General features: G+C 37.3%; 1 pseudogene; it reads right to left on the bottom strand.

Moving 5' to 3' along the window:
• The window catches only part of LOC122802435, a 221,390-nt pseudogene that overhangs the window by 121,239 nt on the left and 84,929 nt on the right, over positions 1-15,222 (bottom strand).

Raw genomic sequence — 15,222 nt, 5'->3', positions numbered from 1 at the left:
AAAACTGAAGAAATACTACCCTCATCCTTAGTTATCAAACTACAGTATTAGAGCAAGCCACTTGTGGAGAGATATCCTGACCAACCAACTGCTGCAGTATGTGACTACTGATGATGCTCTGTCACCTAGCATGTTGACCTACTGAAGATCATGGATCAAGGCTTTAGTCTAACTAACTGTTAGGATCAGGTGCTTCAAAATCACTTCACTGTACCAGATGCCCTCAAGCTTAGGGTGTCCATCATACTCAATGGATGTGTCAACAGCCTTATAGGATTCATTCTGTCTTGGGTGGTTCTCTTTGTGTTTTTTAAGTATGGCATCCACACATAACTTAGTTGACCTCATGATGGTCCTGGATAAGACACACAGACTTTTCTGGTACAGATAGTCCGGGAGAATTTGTCTCTCTGCTTGATGGTTTTCTGGTTAAATTTAGAACAATGGCAACAGGAGCAACATCAAGCTCCATCCCTAAATGGAACAAATAATGACTTTGGAAGTCTTTGTCTGGTATTTGCTTCAAAACATGTAATAGAATTACTAAGTTCATGAAGTGACATCTATTCCAGAAACCAAAACTCCTTGTCTACAAATAAGCAACATAGAATATAAAATACACTTTTTGCCCAAAGGGCTGGGCATGTGTACTCCAGAAACCAAACCAGTTCCTTGGAATGGCAATACTCAGCACTTATAATAACCCACAAGTCTTCTCATACTGTGGCAATAAAGGGCTACAAATAGTGTGGATGGACATCTTTCTTATATCACCAACATGTTCTTATTCTGGAGGGAGAGCATCTGACTGGCCAGAAGGGATTGGGGTGAAAACTCCTGAAAGTCAGAGCATACGTTAGATCTTCGACAGCAGAAGCCCTATAAATTATCACTGTTGAAACAGTGCACAATATGATGAAAGTCATTATGCAGCTGAGGTAACCTACCATATTGTCTGTTAGTTACATCTTTGCAAGACTGCCACTGATAATTTCTTTGCCAGCTGATGTAAATTACATCATTATCATGCAGCCTGTTAAGGATAAAACCATTCCCTTCCGATCATTTTTACCTTTAGATATACATACACTGTGTAGGCACTTTGATTTCCCCAAACCTTAGTTGTTCTGCATATCCTGTTTTAACATAGTTCATGCTTTTCTTACCTTTAGATATACATACACTGTGTAGGTACTTTGATTTCCCCAAAACTTAGTTGTTCTGCATATCCTGGTTTAACATAGTTCATGCTTTTCTTACCTTTAGATATACATACACTGTGTAGGTACTTTGATTTCCCCAAACCTTAGTTGTTCTGCATATCCTGGTTTAACATAGTTCATGCTTTTCTTACCTTTAGATATACATACACTGTGTAGGTACTTTGATTTCCCCAAACCTTAGTTGTTCTGCATATCCTGGTTTAACATAGTTCATGCTTTTCTTACTCATTTTCTGTAAACACATGCATTTTCTGCTCATTTTACAAACCCAGTGTTTTCTGTTCTATGCAATCTTTGTTAGGATGTATAAAATGTGCTATGCAGAACTATCATTCTATTGTTTTGCAACTAATGGTTGATATAACGTTTCAGTATTCAAATGCCAGGGGCTAGCAGTCTGCTTATAGCCATACTCTAGCATTATTTAAAAGGCGAACAACATCAGTCACTTACTTGATAACAATAGTACAATTTAAATCAGACATTTGGTACCTCAGTCTCTAAACTGACATTGAGAAGATGAGCTGTTGCCTGCAGTTTTTGGACTTTTTCCACTGGGAAGACAGGGTCTGGTAGGTACACGGAACACTGACGCATTCCACTGGAATTTGTTGTGCCATTACCATTTGCAAATAATTGGAAGGCATACAAAGAAAATATTTTATTGTGAACAGTAAGAAAGAAATGATCCAAGTGATAAATGGTAGCAAAACATTAGAAAAAATAATCCCCAAAAATGGTCAGCTGATAAAATATGCAGCTGAATATGCAAAGTAAATTTCAAGAATAAAAATGCATTGAATATTTCTCAACTGCCTGTGCTACATTTCTCATGGTTTCCTTAATTTCCTATATTTCAATAAATTTGGATTTGGTAATTAAAAGTGAATTTATGTACAGAGCATATAGCTGAAAACCATCATAATATTGGCATCTGTTTAAGTCCTACATAATCACGTGCTTAACATGACTGCCAAATGAATTCTTCAGTATTTGCAAGTATCATAAATCCAATAGAAATACCCAGAATGATAAGAGAGTTGTTGCAATTGCTATACACAAGAAAGAGTAACTAGAGAGCTCTAAAATGTAAAGCAACCCACATAACATAATCTAAATGAGAAAAGGCTGATTACATTAATGACATCTGTTTTGAAACAGGTTACTGGAGAAAAGTACAGGTCCTGAAGTTTGAAAGAGGGTGTCTTTCACTCTCATTTACAAGATTCTGATGATGATGATGATGATGATGATAGTGCTCAGCGAACACCATGGCTAGAAACCACTGACCAGTCTGTTTTAATTTCAGCCATAAAAGTCAGAAGGGCACTACAAATACGTCAGCACAGATTCAGGGGACAAATTCCATGCCAGCTGCATCTGACAAGTTTGTTGACAGGATTATAAGACATTACACAAAGAGGCGGCTGTGGGCATTATCCGCTTTGACTTTTTCAAGGCATGTGATGCAGAATCACACATTACGTTAAGGAAGAAATTCGAAAGAAAGTGACTATTAGAGTGAAACTGTTGGTAAAATGTGGTAATCAGTAAAGCACAAAGGGTCATAATAAAGAAATCCACTTGTAAAAATGATAATGACAAGTGAGGTGTTACAGGGATCAGTACTGGAAGTGGTAGTTTTTAACATCTTTATAAACAATATTATAAAATGCCTGATGGAAGAAAAAAGATTGACTTTTTCTAGCAACAGAAAGTCATGCAACAATGCAGATACCTCATGTAAAAAATACATAAGAAATCTCCGGTACCACCAATGAGCGACACAATCCAAGTAGACACCACGTAAATCAGTTCATAAATTTAATCCACATAAACGCCAAAACATACACTCCAAACGACATGACATGTAGATAAAACGAAACACTGATTTATGATAGCACTCTGTAACACGCAAAATAGCGAAAGGCAGTTAAGCGCTTTCAACCATGAAAAGCTGGTCTTCCTCAGAACTGCTAAAAGAAGCGTTCAGTCCGTTTAAATCAAATTTTAGGTGCCAAAAAGTATGTAACTTCTTAAAGGTACATCAACTAACATAATGAAACCTAATAGAACCTACTTGTTTTGCACACACAGATGTAAAATTCTCTCCAAATAACATAATTTAAAATGTACTTTGAACAATCTTATGTATACATGACATTAATATACTGTCAATAAGAAATTGATGTAGTAAAATTGATGTAATACTGCCCAAACTAATATATTCTTGAAAAGTATATGCTTTAAAAATATTACATATTAAATATGTTAATAAAAATAGTTTCAGTTGAAACTGAATGCACAGTTCCTTAAAAAATACTAATAATGACAAATTGATTGTAAATTCATAAATTGCTTTCAATCAACATATCCTAGGTATTATAACAACTCTATATAATGGATATGATATTTGTAATATAGTGAACTGTGCATTATATTAACTCATGTGTCATACAACAGATTATGTGTATACCTAATATATGAAATAATTATGTTTAATCATTAAATACATAATCTATTAATAAATATATAAATATAAATATAAGTGTATAAAAAAAACCTAATCTAAGATGTACTATGTACCATTAACTTAAAAAGTATAAAAATATGTATAAATGTAATTAATATACATGTAACTAATATGAATGAATAGGGGGCAAGTATAAATGCATGGTAAACATATAAAATCCTTACTAATCATTAATTGGACCTTACTAAACATTGAAAGAAAATATCTTTTATTCATATCTCATGATGTATGTCAATCACCAATATTTTAACTATAATAGTAGACTTTTAATAGATATACTGTCATTCAATCCCGGTGGGCAGATTGCATCTAAATACAACTGCCACCAAGCCTCTCTGTATGCTATTAATCCTTTAACATCACCATCCCTGGGGTTACTTGGGATTGCCTCCAATATTAAAAATTTCAAGGTGTGAACATTAATCCTAAATTCATAATCACTATAGATGTGATTGATTTGTTCTCATGTATTCCTAAGGAAGAGGGCCTGAAAGCTTTTTCGAATAGCTTGAGAAGACATACAGACCTAGAATGGGACACCATATGTCTTTTAACTGAAATGATGTCATTAGTCTTAGATAATAACTTCATTTTTTTTGAAGGAGAGCTATTTAGGCAGACTAGGGGCGTAGCGATGGGGGCGGCCTGCGCCCCCATCTACGCAAATTTAGTCATGCTCAATTGGGAGGATGAAGTTTTATTCAAGAACCCATATTTTTCTAATCTCATGTATTATTCCAGATTTCTGGATGATTTATACATGCTATGGCAAGGAAGTATGGAAGATCTGCAAGACTTTATAGATTTTATTAATAATAGTAGTGATTACTTAAAGTTCACGTATGCTATTGATCCAACAGGCTTGCCATACTTAGATACCTTGGTAACACATTTTGAGGGGAAAGTGACATCCAAAATCCATAGGAAGGCCACCTTCTCCAATAATTATTTGGATTATACTAGTTGTCACCCTCCTAAGGTCAAATACAATGTCTTTAAAGGACAATGTATTAGAGCCGCTAGAATGGTCTCTGAGTTAACAGATATGGAAATAGAATTAACACAAATCCAGAGTTATTTTTTACAACAGGGTTACCCTAGCAGTATGACGAAGGAGATTGTGACATACATATTAGAACACTGGGGTACCAAGTATAAACCACTCTTGGGGTCAGGAGATATCCAAATTTGTCCCAATTTGAACAATTTAGGTGTGGGACCAAGTTATTTAAGGGCTTGTATCTTACCTTACAATATTGGCACTGATAAAATTAAACAAATTATTTTAAAATTTTGGTATTTGATAAGTAGTGACCAATATTTGGTCAACATATTGGGTAATAAGCCAAAATTCGTATATAGGATGGGTAATAATATGAAAAAATTATTAGAACATCATATAGAAGACAGTAGGAAGATTAAACCTTATACAGGTAGCAGAAAGTGTGGCTTCTGCAATTATTGTAAATATATGTATTGTGACAGTAGAATTGTATTAAAGAATGGACACAGAAGTATTATTAAATGTAAAAATGGAAATTGCAATACTAAAAATGTGATTTATTTAGCTAAATGTGACTCCTGTGACGCATATTATGTGGGGAGGACTGAACGTAGTCTAAAAAAGCGCATATACAATCATATATACAGCATTAGGATGAAGGATTTTACTAATGCATTGTATAGACACGTTCATTTGTTAGGTGCAGAACACACTTTCAAATTTTTAATATTGGAGGCAATCCCCAGTAACCCCAGGGGTGGTGATGTTAAAGGATTAATAGCATACAGAGAGGCTTGGTGGCAGTTGTATTTAGATGCTACCTGCCCACCGGGATTGAATGACAGTATATCTATTAAAAGTCTACTATTATAGTTAAAATATCGGTGATTGACATACATCATGAGATATGAATAAAAGATATTTTCTTTCAATGTTTAGTAAGGTCCAATTAATGATTAGTAAGGATTGTATATGTTTACCATGCATTTATACTTGCCCCCTATTCATTCATATTAGTTACATGTATATTAATTACTTTTATACATATTTTTAGACTTTTTAAGTTAATGGTACATAGTACATCTTAGATTAGGTTTTTTTTTATACACTTACATTTATATTTATATATTTATTAATAGATTATATATTTTATGATTAAACATAATTATTTCATATATTAGGTATACACATAATCTGTTGTATGACACATGAGTTAATATAATGCACAGTTCACTATATTACAAATATCATATCCATTATATAGAGTTATTATAATACCTAGGATATGTTGATTGAAAGCAATTTATGAATTTACAATCAATTTGTCATTATTAGTATTTTTTAAGGAACTGTGCATTCAGTTTCAACTGAAACTATTTTTATTAACATATTTAATATGTAATATTTTTAAAGCATATACTTTTCAAGAATATATTAGTTTGGGCAGTATTACATCAATTTTACTACATCAATTTCTTATTGACAGTATATTAATGTCATGTATACATAAGATTGTTCAAAGTACATTTTAAATTATGTTATTTGGAGAGAATTTTACATCTGTGTGTGCAAAACAAGTAGGTTCTATTAGGTTTCATTATGTTAGTTGATGTTCCTTTAAGAAGTTGCATACTTTTTGGCGCCTAAAAGTTGATTTAAATGGACTGAACGCTTCTTTTAGCAGTTCTGAGGAAGACCAGCTTTTCATGGTTGAAAGCGCTTAACTGCCTTTCGCTATTTTGCGTGTTACAGAGTGCTATCATAAATCAGTGTTTCGTTTTATCTACATGTCATGTCGTTTGGAGTGTATGTTTTGGCGTTTATGTGGATTAAATTTATGAACTGATTTACGTGGTGTCTACTTGGATTGTGTCGCTCATTGGTGGTACCGGAGATTTCTTATGTGGTTTGCACTTCATACTTTATTGGCTTCATGTAAAAAATAATGAGGGCATGATTTGCAGTGGGATGGCCAAAAACATGGAAACTCAAAATGAAAATAAATGAATGAAGAATAATGTTCATGTGAAGTAAAATAAACAAAATCAATACAGAGCTGGAGGGAAAACAACAGCAAAAAAACCTGAAGGAATGGCTATGAAATTATTTATAGCATATATTCTCAAGACAACCATGGATTTTCAAGCTGCAAGGAAGTCTGGTGGAGAGCTGAGTGTGAGATATCATATAGTAAATACCATATGTGAAAAGATATACACACGGCAGTGGCAGATCCAGGGTTTTACAAAGGGGGGGGTGCAGTCTAGAAAGTCGACAAGTGAGGTTTGGAGGCAGGAAAGCAAAACACTGGGGAAGGGGGATGTGGAAGGATCACCTTAAGATATTGTATCAGCATGTGTGAAAACACAGCAACATACAGTCATTTGCAAAACATTGGGGGTGGTGGGTCGAGTGAGCACAACGGTTAAGGTTTTCACCTCAGACACAAAGTATTGGGTTTGATTCTGATCTCAGCTTATTAGCTAGCCTTATAATTACCATTCATGACAGTTAGCCTAATATTCTCGTATGATCCAGTGAACCTGGTGTGGTTGTGTTAGTGGAGGTACATAACTCCTATCCAGCACAGAGCATATTAGCAGACATTACCAGTTGTTTCAAGACATACCTAGAGGATATATGTTTGGTTGCCCATATGAAGTAGTTCTTTTATATGGCATACCTGACATGAGCATTATGATAACATAGCAAAGAATCCCAGTGAAGGTGATATCACCCCAAGACCCATAGCAAATGTAAGTAATTTAAGTAAACAATGATTTATGTGAAACCAGCAAAGTTAATTTATGTAAATAATTTTGTGTGTGCAAGTGAAGTTCAGTTAGTTAAAGAACATTGCAAGTTAAGGAAATACATATTTTATGAAAAAATTCCTAAAAACAGTCAGTTAAATTATATGCAATGTATAAAACCAAATTTAAGTACTTTAGGAATTCCCAAAGGACAGTAACACAAATCTACTTTGTCTGGCCAGCCTAATATGCAAAGCCATGGAAAGCCTTATTAGGAAACAGCAACCCTCCGAATACTGTTTCCATTTTAGTTTGGATTTGTCAAGGGCAGGTCATGCTTACCAAATGTAATGTACTTTTTTGCAAAGGTCACCAATGCAATATAGGAAAGCAAAATGGTACACATTGCATACCTTGACCTAGCTAAAGCTTTTGACACAATCCCCCACTCAGGCATTGTAGAACAGCTAAATAAACTAGGAATAAACTATGGTCACCTACTGGATTGCCACATGGCTCACAGATGAGATGCAAGAAAGCAAAATTGACAAAGTTACCTCCAGAAAGAGATGAGCTACTGGTGGAGTCCCAAGGGTTCTGTGCTGGGGCCTCTCCTGTTTAACATCTACTTTTCTGATGTAAAAGCCAATACCAAAGGGCTCTGAATGACTAAGTTTGCACATGACTACAAGTTAGGAGCAGTCACTGAACCCCAAATTACACAGCCATCCTACTGGACGGTTTGTCCCAAACAACTGGTGCCACAATCATGGACCAAAATGAAATGCCAGTAAATGCATTTTTGTATCCTTTGGAAGTCATCTACCTCAGGAAAACAACTATGATGACAATAAGACCTTAAGAATAGACTTGTTTGGGTTTTCTGAACTTATCTGGACAGTGACCTAAATTTTGACCAGTATGTCTACTTATGTAAGAAAGTGCTTCTATATTAAACAGCTTAAAGAAATGGGTTATGTCTAGATCTAGGATGTCACTGCCCTCCTTTACTCAGCACTCCTTAGGCCAGTCATTGAGCATAATGCCCCCTTTGGCCTGTATCTGTCCAGACACATGCAACTGGAATGCCCACAAAGAAGCCTTACTAAAAGGATACTAGAGCTAAACAATATGTCCTACACAGACTAAAGTCTGCCATTTGCTTTCTTCCACTGACTGCCTCCCATAGCTCTCAACCCCTCATCTCCAAAATATAGAACATAATGTGACAATATGGAGCAAGAGGCAAACATTTACTAACAGCCTCATCTAGGATGCTCATAGCATAAGTATGAGAAAACAGAGAATTGTGCCCAGGAGGTCTTTGAAGTTTGGGTAAGTTACATGCAAGTAACTCTGCATGTGTGGGTGTGTGTGGGTTTTTTTGTGATGCAAGTGTTGTGTGCGAGTCATTGACAACTTGTTTGTTGCCTTTTAGGTCTTTATGTGACAGTCTACCCTCTGATGTCAATGTATAACTACATCTCTTGCTTACTATATTTGTCTGTTCATGAATTAAGTGGCTGTCAGTGTACATAAGGCAATTGTTACATTGCCTCAGGATACCCATGTCCTCCAAACTGGATTCAGCGATAGCAGGAAAGTGCCCATCCATGGTTGCAGGTCATAATGTGTACTTGAAAGGATATAAGTGGAGGAGGTTTGTTACAGGATGAGGGAAAGGTGCTTATTTGGTGTAATCTGCAGCTAACCTAACCAACTATGCTGCCCAGTGCCAAGCCAGATGCTGTCAGAGTAGCAATGGTCCTGGGTGCAATAATAAAGGAAATAACACAGTAAACTTCCATAGCATAATGAAATTAAGCAATGTTTCCAGAGGTTTGTGTCAGTACAAGACACTGGCACAGTGAGCAGCTCTGTGCAAATGTGCCATATTTATACTAATACTGGAAATACAGAAAACTGACTACTGAGCCCTCTGGCCAATAAAAGGACTACACTTAGCCCTTTTGTGTGTTTCCCATCTCAGACCAGGTAAACACCTACTAACACTAGATTAATATAATATCATCACAAACCTCCACTACTTACTCCTGATGTCCTCATCACTCTACATTTATGAACAAGTCAGACTTTAATATCTAAAGTGCATTCTGTACTAAATTCTGGATGAAGTACCATCAGGGACATCTCTTGCCAAAGCTGCGACTAAAAAAAAAAAAAAAGGCATCCCTGACCTACTTAATTCAGTTAAAGAAGCAAAGAACCTGAGAGAAACTAAGGGTACAAATGACCAGTTTAAAATTCAAAATTACGGCAAATTGTTTTTTTTGCCCGAGGGGTAATAAGCATCTGAAAATTTATGACCAAAGCTAAAAGATTTCAGCTCTATTAAGCAGGTGTGAAACAATTACAAAAGCATAGTTACTGGTGACAGCTGAGTTTATAAGTGGTAGGGTATAATTGGCAGCTTTTACAGTCTACATAGAAAACCCACAAATATAATAAAAAATCTAATGGACCACAGCTGAAGAGTATACAGTTGAAACCAGTGTTGTTTAATACACAAAGTAAGCGCTTTCACGATCTGTAACTGACTGATTATTCAGAAGACTTAGCAGTCAGTTGTGAAAGCGCTTACTTTGTGTATTAAACAACATTGGTTTCAACTATATACCCATCAGCTGTGGTCTGTTTGATTTGTCATTATATTTGTGAGGCTCCGAGGTGAAGACAGAGCATCTACCCAGTTACAGAACAGTTTATTCTCTATACATAGAAAACCCAAAGTTCATTATAAATCCTTATAAGGAAAGTTGCAGACTCTCAAACTTTCTGTTATACTGACTAACACACAAGTCATAAAATGTACAGGAATTTATTTGCCTAGTAGTAGAAAAGCTAGATTTCCATCTGGGAGTTTAGATTTCCATCTGGGAGTTTAGATTTCCATCTGGGAGTTCAGAGATCAGGGTTCTGGAACAATGTTATGCTACAAATAACCCAGCCAGAAACAGCGGAAGGAAGCTATTATTCCTTAAAAGGATGGAGTATAGTGATGGCAATTTGATCTGACCTGATCTTCAAAAAAGGCAGGAATTTTGGCACATGCAAGTGCTTAGTAAGTAGGGCACTTATTGACATCAGTGTAATGCTCCTGACAAACAAAACAGGAAGAAAAATTAATAAATACCACTTCTGTTTAGTTGACATGAAAGCTATCAAAGCACAACAGCAGCAAATCCAAAGTTAGACAACTTATCTATGCTCAAAGACACCGACTATACAAGCTCTTTTTGAGGTGGAGGAGGGAGCAATAATTGTACTTTCCAGTAATAACATTTGTAAGTGGGTTGGAACCCCTAACTCCAAGTCTAAGAGGAGAGGGGTTATGTAGGTGCCATTCTCAAATCATATTAATGGAACATACAACTTGCAGATATAGTTATAATACCATGTAAAATAACGAGAAATGAGCCCTTATGGGATGACGCACATTAGTGCGCAGCACCATGGGGGCACATCTCTCAAATTCTTTGACAAACCCAAAAATTAGGGGGGAAGGGAACAAAGGCTCAAAAATCAGCAACAAACTGTATTATTTTAATTCACTTAAAAAGAACAGGCGTTGCATCAACGTGCATTTACTGACTGAGAAATAAAACACTCAAACGTCTAGCATTACTGACTGACTGTAATCGTCACTGATTTGCCGGAAAACCAAAAATGTTAAGAGAGACATAATATAATCAGGGACAGCTGAGAGGCATGCAAGCACGTCAGGCAATCATTTACATTATTGCCAAGGTGCTGGAGAGATGCGGCAAAAGTGCATCACATGCTAAATCTAAAGTTCCCATAAAGCAATTAAATCATAAAAGCTTCTGACAACTTTACCAAACTTTGTATTATAACAATGGATTGATTTTCTCCCCTAAATCTCTTAACAAAATGACCCATACATCTAACAATCTTCAAGTGGATAATTAAAAGCACAAGGAAACTGTTAAGATAGTCACTGCGAGTTTATTTCATCAATCATCTGTAACACCATTCAATATGTGCAAGACATAATCATCATTTGAGTTTAGATATTTAAATTATAACTGTTATTCACTTGCAATAATGGAAAAACCTTGTAGACGGTCGTCAGACATTCGTCAAACAGCAACTCAACGTGTATAAGCTAAGCACAGTCCATTGAACAGTCACATTTTCAGAGTCCTGTCTCTCTTCACCTCACTGTTTCACTCATTAAAACACTGTAATCCTTAAGCTCAGAAATGAGCTGCAGAAAAATTTCTTCAGTTGTTACAAGCAATTAAATAGACTTACAGAATTTAGAGATTTCATGTCACAAAGCATAATCCACACACTCTCTTACCTGATCAAGTGATTCAAGTCCAACTACATTTCGGAATTCCCACTCGCAGCGATAATCCATATGATTTGCGATTGTCGTTTTCTTCCACTCGCTCGCTCTGCACATTTCCCGCTCGCAGCCAGCCGGACATACCATGAGCTCACTTCCGCGTGTCTGGTGTCCTCCTTAAAGGAGCCAACACCAAATATGTACATACTTTTTTTTTTTTAAAAAAAAGCTACTTTATGTTACTGCTTTCCAATGTCCTAGCCAAGCTACAGAATCAGTTTAAAAAGGGGGAGGCGCGCAGAAGTATAAACCTTTTTGCCCCATCTTTCCAATGCTCTGGACTCCCTATCAGAGGGGATAGGGTTCTTTGCAGTGGCTGCCTTAACACCCTTAGGACCCTGAGAAATAGTTTCTGGATCAGCTGAAGGAGTTTTAAAAATAAATTTGTGAGAGTCTGGGACCCTGTAATATCTGTCTGGTTTCACAGGAGCAGGAGGGAAAGAATCAGGAGTTAGGGTAGAGTCTTTAAAAACATCATCCACTATCTCTAATACTGGGGGGATAGCCAGGGGCCTATGCTGTGGCAGAAGAAGAAAATCCCTGAGCCTTCTCTTGGATCCAGAATATTCCTGACCCTCCCAGTGAAAATGCTCTCTCATGTCATGCAAGGTTTCCCCAAAGGAATAATCTTCAGGAGGGGAAGCTGAATGAATGGAATCTTCAGCATCAGAATCCTCATAAGGAGGGAAAGTATAATCCTGTTCAGAGGAAGAGACAGAGGAAATAGAAACCTGATCAGATGATTCATAATCTGGCTCTTGCCTAGGCCTTTTGTCTGGAAGGGGATGGGAACCCCTGATCATAATCAACAGGTCTTCAGCCATTTTGAGCATTTGTTTCTGTGGTCTAGGCCGTGGATCAGAAGAGGCCTGTGATTGTTTCTTTGTCTTTGTAGGAGTCTTAGCCTTTGTCTTTGTCTTTAAAACTAAAGCCATCTTTACATGAAGTTGTGTAGGCCTGAAAACTCGCTCAGAAGCCGGTACTTACACAGCGGCTCTGGACCCATCTCAGGGAGCATTATCCGAAGGTCCAGTCCCTTGAGATTCTGAAGGCCTCATCGGCTCCTCGTGGGAGTCGGTATCGGCAAGCGGTTCTGAAGTAGCAAACATCAGGGGCTGCGAAAGCACCTCACTGATTGCCGACAAACCACTGGCTCTGTCTGAGTATCATCATCTGTTTTGGACCTCAGAGGCCTGTCTTTATCCTTGCGTTTTTTATAAACTCCGGTAGTCGGATACGAATACGAATCCAACAACATTTTATAGTTAAATCTTCTCCCAAAATAATGAAAGGCAAAATCGTACCGACGCTTTATAGTGCGTTGGTTAAATCTAACACAAAACCGACAACTAGCTACATCGTGGTCAGGGCCTAGGCAAGGAATACAGTAAGAATGAAAATCCTTATGAGGTATTTGCTTCTCACAAGAAATACAATTATTAACTTTTTCTGACATTGGTCTGGAGCAAGAAAAAAAAGTTTCCCCAGCGGGGTATTAGCTTTATGAAGAAGTCTTCGGTTTTGAAATCACAAAAAATTCACAGGAGTTGGCCGACCAGCACTTGTGAACTGCTTTTGCTTTGGGCACCGTGCAGCAAGAAAGACTGAAGAAAATGGCATCAGCTGGAGCCTTTATACCCTTGGCACACTGACGTCAGGGAAGAAGCGACTTCAGCCGACACCGGACCCAGACTTTGGGATTCTGGTTGACTGAGGCCTGCCTGCCAGCAGGAGAACCCAACAGTGATGACTGCAACAGTGAAACACGATGAACATCAGGTACTCCACTTATTACAACAGGTTGGATTATACTGTTGGCACTAATGGACTTCACAACGTAGTACTGTATCACCTCAGAAGTTCAACACTGATGCTTTCACACATTTCACAACACTAAATGAAAGCAGAGATTAGCATATTGACATTCAAGACTATGAAATTCTATATTGCAAATATAGCAGCATTCTCTACTCCAATACCTAAACATATCCCTGCTATCTCAAATATCTGCCCCATTACTAAAATCTTTGAAAAACTCCTTAAAAACATTAATAGTTCTGTGATTAGAGCATGGGTTTTGTAAAGCATTCAGCAGCACTATGAAAGACAACAATAACTGCATCCCCAATGTTACCATACAGAAATATATAGGCCTAACCCTTCATTCAGCCATAAATTTTAACACATACACAGGTTTACTCATTAATAAAGTGCTGACTCAACTCAAAGTTTATTACAGGATCTCATACCTTGTAACTCCTTCCTCAAGAGCTGGTATTCCTAAGAATGTTTTTATTCCCAAACTTGAATATGGCCTCCCAATCCTTTGACTCCATTCTGCATACAACACACAAACTTCAGACTCTTAAAAAAGAAAAATCTGATCAGCAATCACATCATTGCCATGTCTTACTCTTACAAGAAATGCAAATAGCTACCTACCTATCCCCAGTAGTGTGACTCACTTCTGGGTTGCCTCCTTAAGCTCCCTTACAAAACCCTAAAATCAGGCTACTGCCTGCCATTGATGTGTAAGTTCCCAAGTATTGAACCAAACTACTCCCTCGACATACCTAAGGAAAAATAAAAAGCAAAGAACCAACATTTAACTAAGTAACGTCATTATGACGACTTACTTTCCAATGCAAGAGGTGTGGTGGATGGTTTATTATAGAAGTATCTTATTTCCAGTTAGTCAGAGAGCAGTGAAGAGCCAGGTAAGCAGGCCAGGTCACCAACCAGCATGGGAAAGGGCAAACAACTGCGGAAACAAAGTTTATACTTTGCGGTCAGAAGTCGGAAGTCTGGAAGTCTTTTTTTTTTCCATGACTGGCAATGCAAGAGGAGGGCAAGCCAGCAGCAAGCAACTACGCAGATGTGAATATGCATGAAAAAGAAGGTATTCAGCATCTTTTTTTTTTTTTTTTTTTTTTTATGCAAGGTGGGGTGGGGCCGCTCGTCACACTTGCCCTACAGTTTTTGGTGCCCTAGCTTGAAAACAACTGCAGGAAACACCGTAAGTTGTTAGTTTACATCTTTATTGTTGACAAAGTAGTTTTACTTACATTCCGAAAGAGAAAGAATCATGGAAATCTTCTTCCTGTTTTGCATGCATTACAGACGCACGCTTCGATTGGCAGGGCAGGCTGGTCTCTTACCGACGAAAGAAGCAATGCTGAGAAGAAAAGCACAGAGCCCCTTGAAAATGCTTTCAATTTTGAAATGCTCTGCACATTTCCCGCTCGCAGCCAGCCGGACATACCATGAGCTCACTTCCGCGTGTCTGGTGTCCTCCTTAAAGGAGCCAACACCAAATA

The sequence above is a fragment of the Protopterus annectens genome, chromosome 5.part0, assembly GCF_019279795.1.
Source record: "Protopterus annectens isolate FY-2018-M chromosome 5.part0, PAN1.0, whole genome shotgun sequence".
NCBI classification, from domain to species: Eukaryota; Metazoa; Chordata; order Ceratodontiformes; family Protopteridae; genus Protopterus; species Protopterus annectens.
This window is presented reverse-complemented; position numbering and strand designations above follow the sequence as displayed.